Source organism: Culex pipiens, chromosome 1, assembly GCF_016801865.2.
Source record: "Culex pipiens pallens isolate TS chromosome 1, TS_CPP_V2, whole genome shotgun sequence".
Classification (NCBI taxonomy): domain Eukaryota; kingdom Metazoa; phylum Arthropoda; class Insecta; order Diptera; family Culicidae; genus Culex; species Culex pipiens.
In genome coordinates, this window is record NC_068937.1 from 89,192,893 (window position 1) to 89,205,771 (window position 12,879).

At 33.4% G+C, this 12,879-nt stretch overlaps 1 protein-coding gene and 1 long non-coding RNA gene across 6 annotated transcripts in view; one reads left to right on the forward strand and one right to left on the reverse strand.

The window, feature by feature from the left end:
• Nucleotides 1-12,879, forward strand: part of LOC120421100 (uncharacterized) — a 239,509-nt gene that overhangs the window by 80,855 nt on the left and 145,775 nt on the right. The window lies entirely within an intron of this gene.
• Nucleotides 839-10,916, reverse strand: LOC120430763 (uncharacterized). Its single transcript, XR_005607726.2, has 2 exons — nucleotides 9,224-10,916; nucleotides 839-3,273 (listed from the first exon to the last, which is right to left on the reverse strand). It is a non-coding gene; the product is annotated as an uncharacterized LOC120430763 (long non-coding RNA).

The window sequence follows — 12,879 nt, forward strand, 5'->3', positions numbered from 1 at the left end:
ATATTACACTTTTTAAAGATTACATTTTTGCGGTAACACTCTCAACTTTTACGCGCACGATCATATCACTCAACTATTTGTTGCTAATTTCATTAAGACCTTCGTCGAGCCAATTCTCTACGTTGAAGCCAGACTTGTCCTCCAGACCTCTTCGCCGAACCATGCCAGACCCGAACTCCTAAGTCCCGGGTGGACTCTTCACGGCTGCTAAGTCCCGGCGGACTCTTCACAGCGGCTAAGTCCCGGCGGACTGCGGCCTCCACCGCTAAGTCCGGCTGGACTGGGGCCTCCGCTACTGGTGGCTGCTGGCGGGTCCGGCTGGTCTGGGGCTTCTTCAGGATCTGGAACTGGACTGGACTTGAACTGGCTGGAACTGACTGGAACTAACTGGAACTAACTGGAACTAACTGGAACTAACTGCCCTCCTCAAGAATTTTGGGGTTTTTATAGTCAGTCCCCGAAAACTCTACTAAATTTTGTTCTACTAAAAGTGGTCCGTTTCGATGAGAAGCATCGATGAACCTCATGAATTAAATTATGCAGACCTCTGCAATTCTTCATGACTTTCCGTATGGTGTAGTGAGTACACCTCAAAATCGGAAGTCATGGGTTCGAACCATTGTCGTGAAACTTTAAATTATGTTATTGGAATATCAAAATTATGTTCCTAAAACATTCTCCAAAATGTTGGTCAATAATGAGAAGGTCGAATTCTCCATTGAACAAACATGCCAATGAATTTGGTTAAGCCACACCCTCAATTTCCCCTGTGTAATAACATCGCACATTCATAATTGAAAGCTTAACCATTTTTTTGATTGCCTAACAATTGGCGAAATTTAATAAAGGGCTTTTCAGGTGAGGATGACTCATGATCCACACCTGTACATAAGCTTAATTATTTGTCGCGCAACGCGAGTCGACGGGTAAAATTATTTATGCTTGCGTAAACGCGCATGGTCAGAACTGTGGTGAGGATCGAAAAATGGACAAATTTAATGATTTAAATTTGAGGTCGCTGCATTCCCCCACACTTACCAGCTAGATGTTTGTATTCTTGAAAAGCATTAAGAACATCTATCGAAAGTTATTTGTAGGTTAAAATAATATTCCCAAAGTTAATAATTTAAATTGTAAAAAAATACTTTGCAAAAATCATAAAAGGATACTTTAATGGCTGGCTATAAAAAAATGATTTAAAAAAATTGGTTCGGTTCATCTCCCCCACACTTATCAGCTAGATGATCGTCTGAAAGAAATGATCATCTATGGAAAGAATATATTCGGGTGTAGTGATCGTGCGGTTTACAATTTGTTCTTCTTGTGCTTTCTTGTAAATTGCTTTATTATTATAATTGTTCTTTTGATTTTTCTACTGTAAAATTATTTTCATTACTCTTCTGTCCTGTTAAATTACTTGAATTATTGTTTTGAACTTCTCTTGTAAAAATATTTTCATTGAAACTGATTTAAATAAACTTGCATTTGAAATTAATTTTCATTATATCTCCTAAAAAAAAAATCATTGCATTTTTCCCACTGTAAGCAAAATCTGTTGTAGAACTGTGTTGATCGGCTGGTTGTTATCGTCGTCGTCTTCCATCAAAATCGTCTCTATCGTGAGGCTATTCATTCCACAGTGACTTGGTCAATTGGTCAGTTTTCGAGGCTAAGGTGTTGAATTTCGTCGATTAGTGCAATTGTCGTTTCCATCATGAATTATGCTTCATAACCCAACTGTGAGTTGATTGTGGTCAATTTTGAGAGTGCATTGACTTCTCACTTGCTGAGTATTGTGAATTGTTTGTAAATCCAGTATTTTTTTTTTCAATTGACTTTTCCAGTTGCTTTGTATCTTTGACAATCTCAAAATATTGACATCGGTTGATGTAATTCTTTTTTCAAATGTTTAGGAAATGTTGTTTGTCCAAAATTGTCTTTTCGTGTAATTTGCAACTTTGGTTTTTGTGAATTAATGACATCGGATGATGTTATCATTTGTTTATCTTGAACTTCTCCTTTTCCATAGTTTCAGACGTGCAGTATGATCTCAACTTTTTTTTTGTTCCATAATTGATGTTTCGCATTTCAATCATCTGTACTTCGGTTGGTAATTTGTTTTACGTGAATGTCTCGTTACTAGAATTGCGTCTTAATCCGACTCGATCCTCGTTGGTATGACCTTTTTGCAACAACATCAACACCGTTACCTGTTCAACCTCCCGCATGACTTTGCCACTCACCATCTTGCCATCACAAACTTCTGCATACGAACGCGTAGAACTTCTCAGCATACGAACGCGTCGATCATCCTTGTGTTTCGTCTCCCGTCTCTGCCATATTTTACTTCAGTTTTTAGTTTTGTTTCTACCACAAAAATTTCTTACTTGTTTTCTTCGCATGAACAATATTTTATAATTTTCAAGAATCTATCATTTAATTTCTGTGCAAAATTGAGATTCAAATTTACTTACAATCTTATAAATCTTGTTGATATTTTTATATGAAATCAGTTCTATTATTTTTAATACTAAAAAAAAATCAGTTCTAATCAACTATTATTTTTATACTTGAATAAAAATAATTACTCTATAAAGTTTTTCATTGATCTATACATCCTATCATCTTATCATTGCAAAACTGCGCATGTTGAAATATCCTTTCTGTTCTTCCAACTTTTTATGAAATCTGTACATCACTTTGTGTTTTCAAATTTGTCAAACCAATTAAATTAATTCGTTTATTTGGGCAATTCGTAAATAATCTGAATTAGCACGAAAGTATTTGGTTCAATAATCTATGTAGAAATTTTCTGATTTTTTCCCACTGAATTTTATCAGTTTAAAGTTGTTTTTCCCTTGAAGCATTATTTATCCCTTGATTTTCCCTTGAAGCATTATTTATCCATTCCCTTTAATTATCATTTGACTAACCCCGTAAAGTGCAAATGTTTTGAAATGTTTTTAACATATTGAATCCCCCCATGGATTACAACTGTTTTGAAGCTATATTCGACATAAAACTCTCCCCATAGAGTACAATTGTCTACTTTTTAATCCCTTTGGCGTTGCTTTATCAGTTTATGTATCCCTAGATCGGAACTTTTACCATCCTTTCCGATCTTTTTAGATTCCTCACGATGTACTCACAAATTTTACCCTTTCTTGAGCTGTAGTCCATATTCGTCTTTGCAAGCGTCCTTGCTGATATTGTTGTCTTCTTGATCGTCTTCCAATGGTTTCCTGTAAATCCTTCGTATAAGCATATAACATTCTGAAATTAAATTCTTAATACTTTGTTAAGTAAATTATAAAACACATGTTTACATTCAACATTCATTCTGGGTGGCCTTCCCTTGTCCAATTATTCTCACACTCATTCTTACTTGCATACATGTTGTTTTGGAACATTTAATAATCACACCATCTTCATTTGCTTGTCGTTGAAATTTCATTATTGTTCAGTCCGTTTGATTTGTTTTTATTTGTAGTTAAAAATTGCGTCATTGTTTTTCTAATACCCTATTAACCCATTTTAGCTCAATTAAGTATATTCCCAAAATTGCAACCCAACAGCTTCTTAATTGTTTTAACGTGTTTCATCACTGCTTCATTATTATGTTTATATTTGATCATAATCGCTTCACGTGTTTTTCAAAAAAATTATGTATAAACTCAGTACTGGTATTTTTCTTAATCTGTTTCTTGTTTAAACCCCATCAATTCAATCATTTATAAAAATTATCTTTCATCCCCAATTCATAACATTCTTGTTTGCGCATTTTTTTTGATAATAATCATTCATATTTTGTTTAACTCAACATTAATTCATTTATCATATCAAATCAATCATATATTATTTTTTTTCATGTTTATTTTTCTATATAAAAATCAGTATTTGTAACACATTTGTTTGATTCATTTAATTCTCTTGATAACACTCGTTTTTTTCTAATTCATCAATCATATCAATTCAATAAGTTTTTTTTTTATTATTATTTTTTTTGTTCAATATACATAAATAATCCCGTGTTTAAAATAAATATTTTCATTCATTGTAGTCTTTTGATATTAATCGTTTATGATACTAAGTCATTCATTGCATAAATCGCTTATTTTTTCTTTATTTTGATTGTACTGTAATTGTCATTTCAAAATATTTTTCTTGTATTGGAGCATTTAATTTTAAATTTAAATTATGTTAAATGTATATTGTTAAAAAAAATTTAAATGTATTTTAATACGGGTACATTGTGAACTATCATTTAGTGTTATTTTAATCATTATATTTTCGTAGTCTATTATTATGTACATCTTCAAATTTGTTGCCATTTTTAATAGTGGTCGTTTGATCGCTGTTAAATTTAACGATATCGAAAGGGCCTCGCCACTTATTTTGTAACTTTTGACCAATTCCTGTTTGTACCATTTGTACCAAAACTCTATCTCCCCACATTGGTACCCAATCATTTGTCTTTTTGTCATAAATTTCCTTTCTCTTTTCTTTTGACAATATTAAGTTGTTTCTAGCAGTTTCATGAGCATCCTTGAATATATCTTTCATTGAACAAATATAGTCGTCATAATTTAAATCTGAATCATTGATTTTATAAATTGTGCTTGGTATAGTAGCTTTTCTTCCATACAAAAGTTCATAGGGAGAATATCCAGTTGATGAATTTTCTGTAGTGTTGTATTCAAACATAAAATATGGTATTAATTCATCCCAACATTGTGGATCTTTGCCAATAAAATTTCGTAAATAAACTTTCAACTCTCTATTTGATCTCTCTACTAAATTAGCTTGAGGATGATATGCACTTGTAACGATCTTTTTAATGTGTAATATTTTGCATGTATGTTGCAATAATTTGCTTACAAAGTTGGTACCTCGATCGGTTACAACTTCTTTAGGAGCACCAAATTTACAAACAAAGTTTTCAACAAAAGTTCTAGCAACTGTTGCACTTTCTTGGTTTTCCATGGGAGCTACAATCAAAAATCTTGTCAAATCATCTTGTATCACAAGTCCACAATTGTTTCCATTATTAGAAATTGGTAACATAACCACATCCATATAAATTTTATCAAAAGGTTCATACGATGTCGTTGTAATTTTCATTGGCATCTTATTTGCTGGCCATATTTTATTCTTTTGACAAGAATCACATTGCTTTACATAATTCAAAACATCTCTTCGCATATTTTCCCATGTAAATAGAGGACTCATTCTTTTAATCATTCGTTTACCTCCGACATGACCACCCAACGGTGCGTCGTGAAAATCTTTAAGCACTTGATCTCTATCTTCTGGCTTTACATAAATTCGTTCATTTTCTGTTGCATATAGTGTAAATGACTTTGAAAGTTTCATTGCAAAAAATCGTAATAAGTTTAGTTCCAACTCTGTTTTAAATATTCTATGAGAAATAATTTGTATAACTGATGCATCTTTAGCAAAATCAGGATAATCTTTAAAATTTTTAAATAAACCATCGAAAAATTCTTCATTTTTAACTGCTGAACGATATGTTCCATTCAAAATTAAACCCCAAATTTTCTTTTGCGGGAATACAAATATATTTTCATTGGTGTAATCCTTAATACCATGTGGAAGGTCAATGTATTTACTCAATTCTTTGTGTACCGTAACACTGTTTAATATCATAAAAGTAGCTTCGGCTTGTTCAAATGGTATAATATTTTTAGAAAATTTTAAAACGTTAAAATCGATATCTGTATCTTGGAAATCCTTGTAGGTAAATGTTTTATCGTTGCTATCATCGTCATTATCTAAGTTTATGTCAATTTGTTGAAGTCCATTCATATTATTATTCCAATTAGTGTTGTTTCTAGATAAATTCTTTCTGTTTGAAGTATTTGTTGTGTTTTGATTATCTGAAATATTTTGTCTATTTTGTTTTGCTTGTTGACGAGTTGTAATTGCTACTAATTTTGATGCTTGTTTATCATCTGCATGATCTTCATCATTATTTAAACGTGAGAGAAAATCTGCCACTACATTTTCCTTTCCTTGCTTGTAACGTATTTCACATCCAATGCCTTGGATTTTCAAACGAAGTTTTGTCAAAGTTGGTGAAGTTTCCTTCAAATGCCATAGAGCTACCAACGGTCTATGATCAGTGTAAACGATAAAATCTTGGTTATAAATAAAATGTTTGAAGTGGTCTACTGCCCAAACAATAGCAAGTAGTTCCTTCTCAATAGTAAAATAGTTTCTTTCAGCCCCGATAAGCGCACGACTTGCGTAAGCGATGGGGTGATCATTTGACTTCTCATTAGTAAGAACTGCTCCGATAGCATAATCGCTAGCATCAGTTGTCAAAACAAATTTGTCATTATAGTTCGGTCTAACCAAAACTGGTTCTGAAATTAAATAGTTTTTTAATTCTTCAAAAGCATTTTCACATTCTTCGGTCCAAATAAATTTCACATTTTTCTTTAGTAATGCATTAAGTGGCTTACGTTTATCTGCAATGTTTGGAATAAATTTTCCATAAAAATTAACAGTTCCCAAAAATGATCTCACATTTTTAATCGTCTGCGGCCTTTTCATGTTTTTGATTGTATCAATATTTTCACTAGTTGGTCGAATACCTTCTTCATTAATAATATGACCCAAATAACTGACTTCTTTGTGTAAAATTTTACATTTTGATGGTTCAACTTTTAAATTATGTTCATGCAATGCATTCAAAACTTTATATAAATTTTCATTGTGTTCTTCGATAGTTCTTCCAAATACAATAATATCATCCAAGTATACAAACGCATTAACTGGTTGTATTTCATAAATAAGTGTGAATGTAAATTTTTGAAATGTTGATGGACTATTTTTCAGTCCCATTGGCATTCTTAAAAATTCATAATGTCCTAGAAACGTTGAAAAGGCGGTTTTCGCAGCATCCTTTGGGTTAATTGGGATTTGATAAAATCCTGATTTCAAGTCAATGGTTGAAAAATATCGAGCTTCTCCAATACTGTCCAAAATTTCGCTAATAAGCGGTATAGGGTACACAAATGGTTTAGTAATTGTATTTAGGTCTCGAAAATCCACTACAATTCTGTAGCGTTTATTGCCTTCGGCGTCTAAGTCTTTCTTTGGGATGCATAATACCGGTGCATTCCACGGACTTTTACTTGGGCGTATTATCCCTAATTTTAGCATTTCTTCCACTTGTTCTTCTACGTGTTTCTTGGTAGCTTCAGGAAATCTATATTGTCTTTTATTAATTGGAATTTCAGTTGTTGTCTCTATATCGTGCATGGTTAAATTGGTATAAGTCAACTCGTCACCCTCTAAATAAAATATTTCATTAAAATCATTCAAAATATTATTAATTTCTTGATTGATATCGCCTTTCAAGTGGTCTGTTTTAACCAATTCATAAATTTTTCTCATTCTTTCATTGCCTGTAAGTTTCTCATGCTTCATGTTTTCAATCACATCATAATCCCGATCATTTTCTAAATTCATCTCTTTTGGGTAATCTTGGTTATCATCATCAATTTCAATTTGATCACCATAATACTCTTCAATGCACGGTTGGATTCTGCCATTGCAGCCATTGTCATTATCATAATTATTTCCATTATTTTCATCATAATTTGTATTAAAATTGTCATAACTATTTGCTTCAATACCTGCCATATTTACTTTGTTTATATTTTCAATGTCATTGATTCTAAATAAATTGGTCATTTCATGATTATTATATTGCATATTATTTGTGTCAGGCGTTCGTAAAACTATGTTGTCGAAACTTTGACTAATATATAAGGTGTATTTCTTTAGAAAATGTGCTCCAAGAATTGCAACATCAGCAAAATGCTTCAAAATGTAAAACTTTTCCTCGTATTTTGAATTTCCTATCAATAAAATCATATTTACAGATCCTACTGTATCTTCTGCTATTCCATGAACCCCTCTAATGGAAATTCTATCGTTGAAATCAATGTTAGTTAAACGCATATTACTAACCACATCCCATCTTACAAAATTGTTACATGATGCGGAGTCAATTATAAATTTGTGAAATTTTGTTGGATTTGCCAAGGTAGCAATATTTGCATAAAATATTGAATCATTATTGAAATTGATTTTTAATGTTTCATGTGGTGGAATATATTCGTTAAATTGCAGTTTAAAATTATTTGGAATTTGATTTTTATTGCGTCGACTATTTGTATAAGTTCGTTTTAAAGTGCTCTTTGCAGTATTCGTTTTATAACATTCATAAAATTTGTTAGCTTGATAATTATTTCTTTGATAAAATTTTTTATTTTTATTGTTCCTGAAATTTCTGAATTTTCTGTCAAAATTAAGGTTTGAATTTTCAGTACTAGCAAGTAACCTTTGTTCGAGAGTTCTTAAAGACTCTCTGTCAATTCGTTCATTTTCTAAAAATTCTAGCAAATTTTCCAACTTCATATGACGGTTATTAGTGGCAATTGCTTTGATTTCATTATTTATAATTCCAACTATAAAGTGGCTTTTTAAGCAATAAGCTGTAAATGAATTTTCGTTGTAACTTTGATCAATTTTTATGATTTCGTATTTTATGTCAAGAACTCTTCCTACATATGATTTAAATGATTCATCCCGTCCTTGTTTCAGAGTTTCAATTTGTTCAATTATACTACCAAAAGTAGTTTTGATACCAAACTCTCTAATTAAATTTGCCTTGGTTTCTTCCCAAGTGCTTGCATAAATTCGGTTAATACGTGCTGCTGCTTTAAATTTTAGTTTCATAAAAACAACATTTAAAAATTTACTTTGATCTTCGCCTTCAGGAATTTGATCAGCATAATATTCTATTAATATTAAAAATTGCTCCAGTGAGTCTAATGACCCATCAAATTCTGGAATAAGCTGGATTAAATCCGTCATCTCCAAATTCGCCATCTTTAACGGTGCACATCAACAAGAGCTTTTGCACCAAGATTTTTGTTACAGATATTTTAGAATTTTCGAAACTACGGGAACTATCGATATAATGTTTTATTCATCCCCTAAAGTACTGTCTACTAAGTGATTTACAACAAAATTTGCCTGTTTTTACAATCAGATTTGTGCAGGATTGGGTCCGTAAGTTTGTAAATTTTGGCATAAGAAGACAACAACTTCCTTGGTTGCTGTGCACCCTTTTAAGCGTGTTTTTAACTATTTACATCAAATTTCGGTATAACTTTTGTTTACTCACCCTAAACTGCCAGATTTCCATGGTCGTCTTCTTGGGTGTCCGATGCGGCCGAATTTCGTCTCCAGTTGATCCAGATGATCTCGTCATTGTTGAATCCCTAGTGTTGTCCATCGTTGGCCGGTTTTGAAATTTTCGATGCTTCTGCCATTGGTCGAGCCCGTTTTGGTTCCATCTCGTACTGCTGCATATTTGCTTCCATCTTAGAACTTCTCACATAACATTTTCTTCAATTTAACGTTTTTTTTTTACACTATTTTAACTGTTTGTTACTTCGCGAAATCATTTTGTTCATTAATTTTCACACATAGTCACATTTTCAACTCTCGGTTTTGTCCAATCAAAATGGCGTGTCCAAACACACACAGCGTTGCTTTCCGCTAGTCACCACCTGAACGGCCCGAGCGGTTTAGGCTTTCAGGATTTTTGTGATATTTACTTGTAGAGTCAAAACAGATCAGTAAACTTCACTTATTTGTATATTACACTTTTTAAAGATTACATTTTTGCGGTAACACTCTCAACTTTTACGCGCACGATCATATCACTCAACTATTTGTTGCTAATTTCATTAAGACCTTCGTCGAGCCAATTCTCTACGTTGAAGCCAGACTTGTCCTCCAGACCTCTTCGCCGAACCATGCCAGACCCGAACTCCTAAGTCCCGGGTGGACTCTTCACGGCTGCTAAGTCCCGGCGGACTCTTCACAGCGGCTAAGTCCCGGCGGACTGCGGCCTCCACCGCTAAGTCCGGCTGGACTGGGGCCTCCGCTACTGGTGGCTGCTGGCGGGTCCGGCTGGTCTGGGGCTTCTTCAGGATCTGGAACTGGACTGGACTTGAACTGGCTGGAACTGACTGGAACTAACTGGAACTAACTGGAACTAACTGGAACTAACTGCCCTCCTCAAGAATTTTGGGGTTTTTATAGTCAGTCCCCGAAAACTCTACTAAATTTTGTTCTACTAAAAGTGGTCCGTTTCGATGAGAAGCATCGATGAACCTCATGAATTAAATTATGCAGACCTCTGCAATTCTTCATGACTTTCCGTATGGTGTAGTGAGTACACCTCAAAATCGGAAGTCATGGGTTCGAACCATTGTCGTGAAACTTTAAATTATGTTATTGGAATATCAAAATTATGTTCCTAAAACATTCTCCAAAATGTTGGTCAATAATGAGAAGGTCGAATTCTCCATTGAACAAACATGCCAATGAATTTGGTTAAGCCACACCCTCAATTTCCCCTGTGTAATAACATCGCACATTCATAATTGAAAGCTTAACCATTTTTTTGATTGCCTAACAATTGGCGAAATTTAATAAAGGGCTTTTCAGGTGAGGATGACTCATGATCCACACCTGTACATAAGCTTAATTATTTGTCGCGCAACGCGAGTCGACGGGTAAAATTATTTATGCTTGCGTAAACGCGCATGGTCAGAACTGTGGTGAGGATCGAAAAATGGACAAATTTAATGATTTAAATTTGAGGTCGCTGCATTCCCCCACACTTACCAGCTAGATGTTTGTATTCTTGAAAAGCATTAAGAACATCTATCGAAAGTTATTTGTAGGTTAAAATAATATTCCCAAAGTTAATAATTTAAATTGTAAAAAAATACTTTGCAAAAATCATAAAAGGATACTTTAATGGCTGGCTATAAAAAAATGATTTAAAAAAATTGGTTCGGTTCACCACCTTATCTCAGTTAGGATCACATTTATTGCCCCCAAAATTCGGATCTTATTGATATTTATGCCATATCAGAACACTTTGAATTTGGATTCTGCTGCTTCGACTGGAATTTCCATCCAATTAATATCGTTGGTCAAAATATGGGAAAATGGTTTAAAACCTCAACCTACAAGCCGAGTACTGTTTTATGAGTTATTTGGGTAGCATTGAGATATATGGAAACTCGGAACGTGTTTTTTTTTTCAATTTAGATAATACACTGTAACTTTGAATAAGTACACTGAAACTTTTGACAGAAGCATGATAACTCCATACTTTCTTTGGGAAAGTTATAGAAAATGTTCTCAATTTAACTCTATTTGGTTCGTATTTATGTGATAAAATTAACAATTTTATAAATTGATCACATTTTTGGAAAAAAAAATCAAAACTGGGTTTTTTTGTTTTTTTTTTTTTAAAGGAAGGGAACATTAAGGCAACGTGGGTGAAAGACGGCCATGGATTGAAGAGAAAATATGTTTTCCCTTAAATCTCCTTTTTTAATTGTTCCATCATTCAAATCACACAAAATGAGTCAAATTTCAACTATTTATCTGGAAAAAATCGTAGGGATCTACTCTAGCTAACAACGTGACAAAACTGGCAAAACAGCTTTTTTCATTTCAAAATCAGTGTGAAATTCTTTTTGAATCATTTTCGGTTGCAAATTCGTCATCATCGAAAGTTTAATAGATGTGTGAAATAGAATCAGCAACTAAAATCAAGTTAGTCCCACATCGCTCAGATATCAAATAGATCTGATCCGTGTTTCCTTGATAGCAAGGCTTATAATTGAGGCAAAATCAATCAATCATCTTCGAGTGTAGACATGCATCATGCATTGTGATTCCCTGGATGCACGTCATGTTGAAGATTATTATTATTTCTAAACTGTCTTCTGCATGCAGATGGACACATGATGGACTTGGAGTACATTTTAATATAAATGTAAATCGAACGAACAAACTTTGAAGCTAGAATCGCTCAAATTGTATGCAACTCACATTATAGTTATGAAACATGATTTCGAATGGGAATTTTATTTCAGCGCAAATATCCTTTGATGGTGGTGGCAGCTCACGTGCAACTATTCGTTTCCTGGAAGTGACATATCAAAAAGCTTTGATGTGAGCAACTTCTTTGCGTACGTGGGTGTACGGTTCAGATTTTCACACAACTGAATTTGTGGTGCACTACAGCGCGCAATCCCGAGCATGGGTAAATAACAAGGGAAATGCGTAATAATACCTTTCTCTGGTATCAATACCAAATTTTTGTATTCCTGTATCCCTTTAAAATTTGTCTTGAGGATTATGCAAGAGCAAAATGTGGTATCATACCAATTTAAGGTATTGTTTTGATATGGGACCATCCATAAACCACGTGGACACTTTTTTGGGAATCTCAACCCCCCCCCCCCTCGTGGACAATTGTCCATACAAAAAAAACTTTTTTGTATGGATCGTGGACAATCGCCATACCCCCCCCCCCCCCTAAAGTGTCCACGTGGTTTATGGATGGTCCCTATTGCAAAATTGCAGAATTTGTCAATGGTCGAACACCACATATTGGTATTCTTTTGGTATTACAGTGTTTTATCAAATTCCTCTGAAACTATGGGAAAATTTTGACCAATTTTGACAAAATAATTAATTTTGCGCTAAAATTATGTCTCAAAGCAAATGCTTTAATTGAAAACCGGAAATTTCAAACTTGATTTTAAACATTTTTGATATACCCCCTTGATACCCCCTACAGAAATGACTTGAAATTGTGGAAAAATTTCTAAGTCAGGATGGCACATTTTGGTATTATTTTGGTATTAAAGTGTTTTATCAAATTCCTCTGAAACTATGGGAAAATTTTGACCAATTTTGACAAAATAATTAATTTTGCACTAAAATGATGTCTCAAAGCGAATG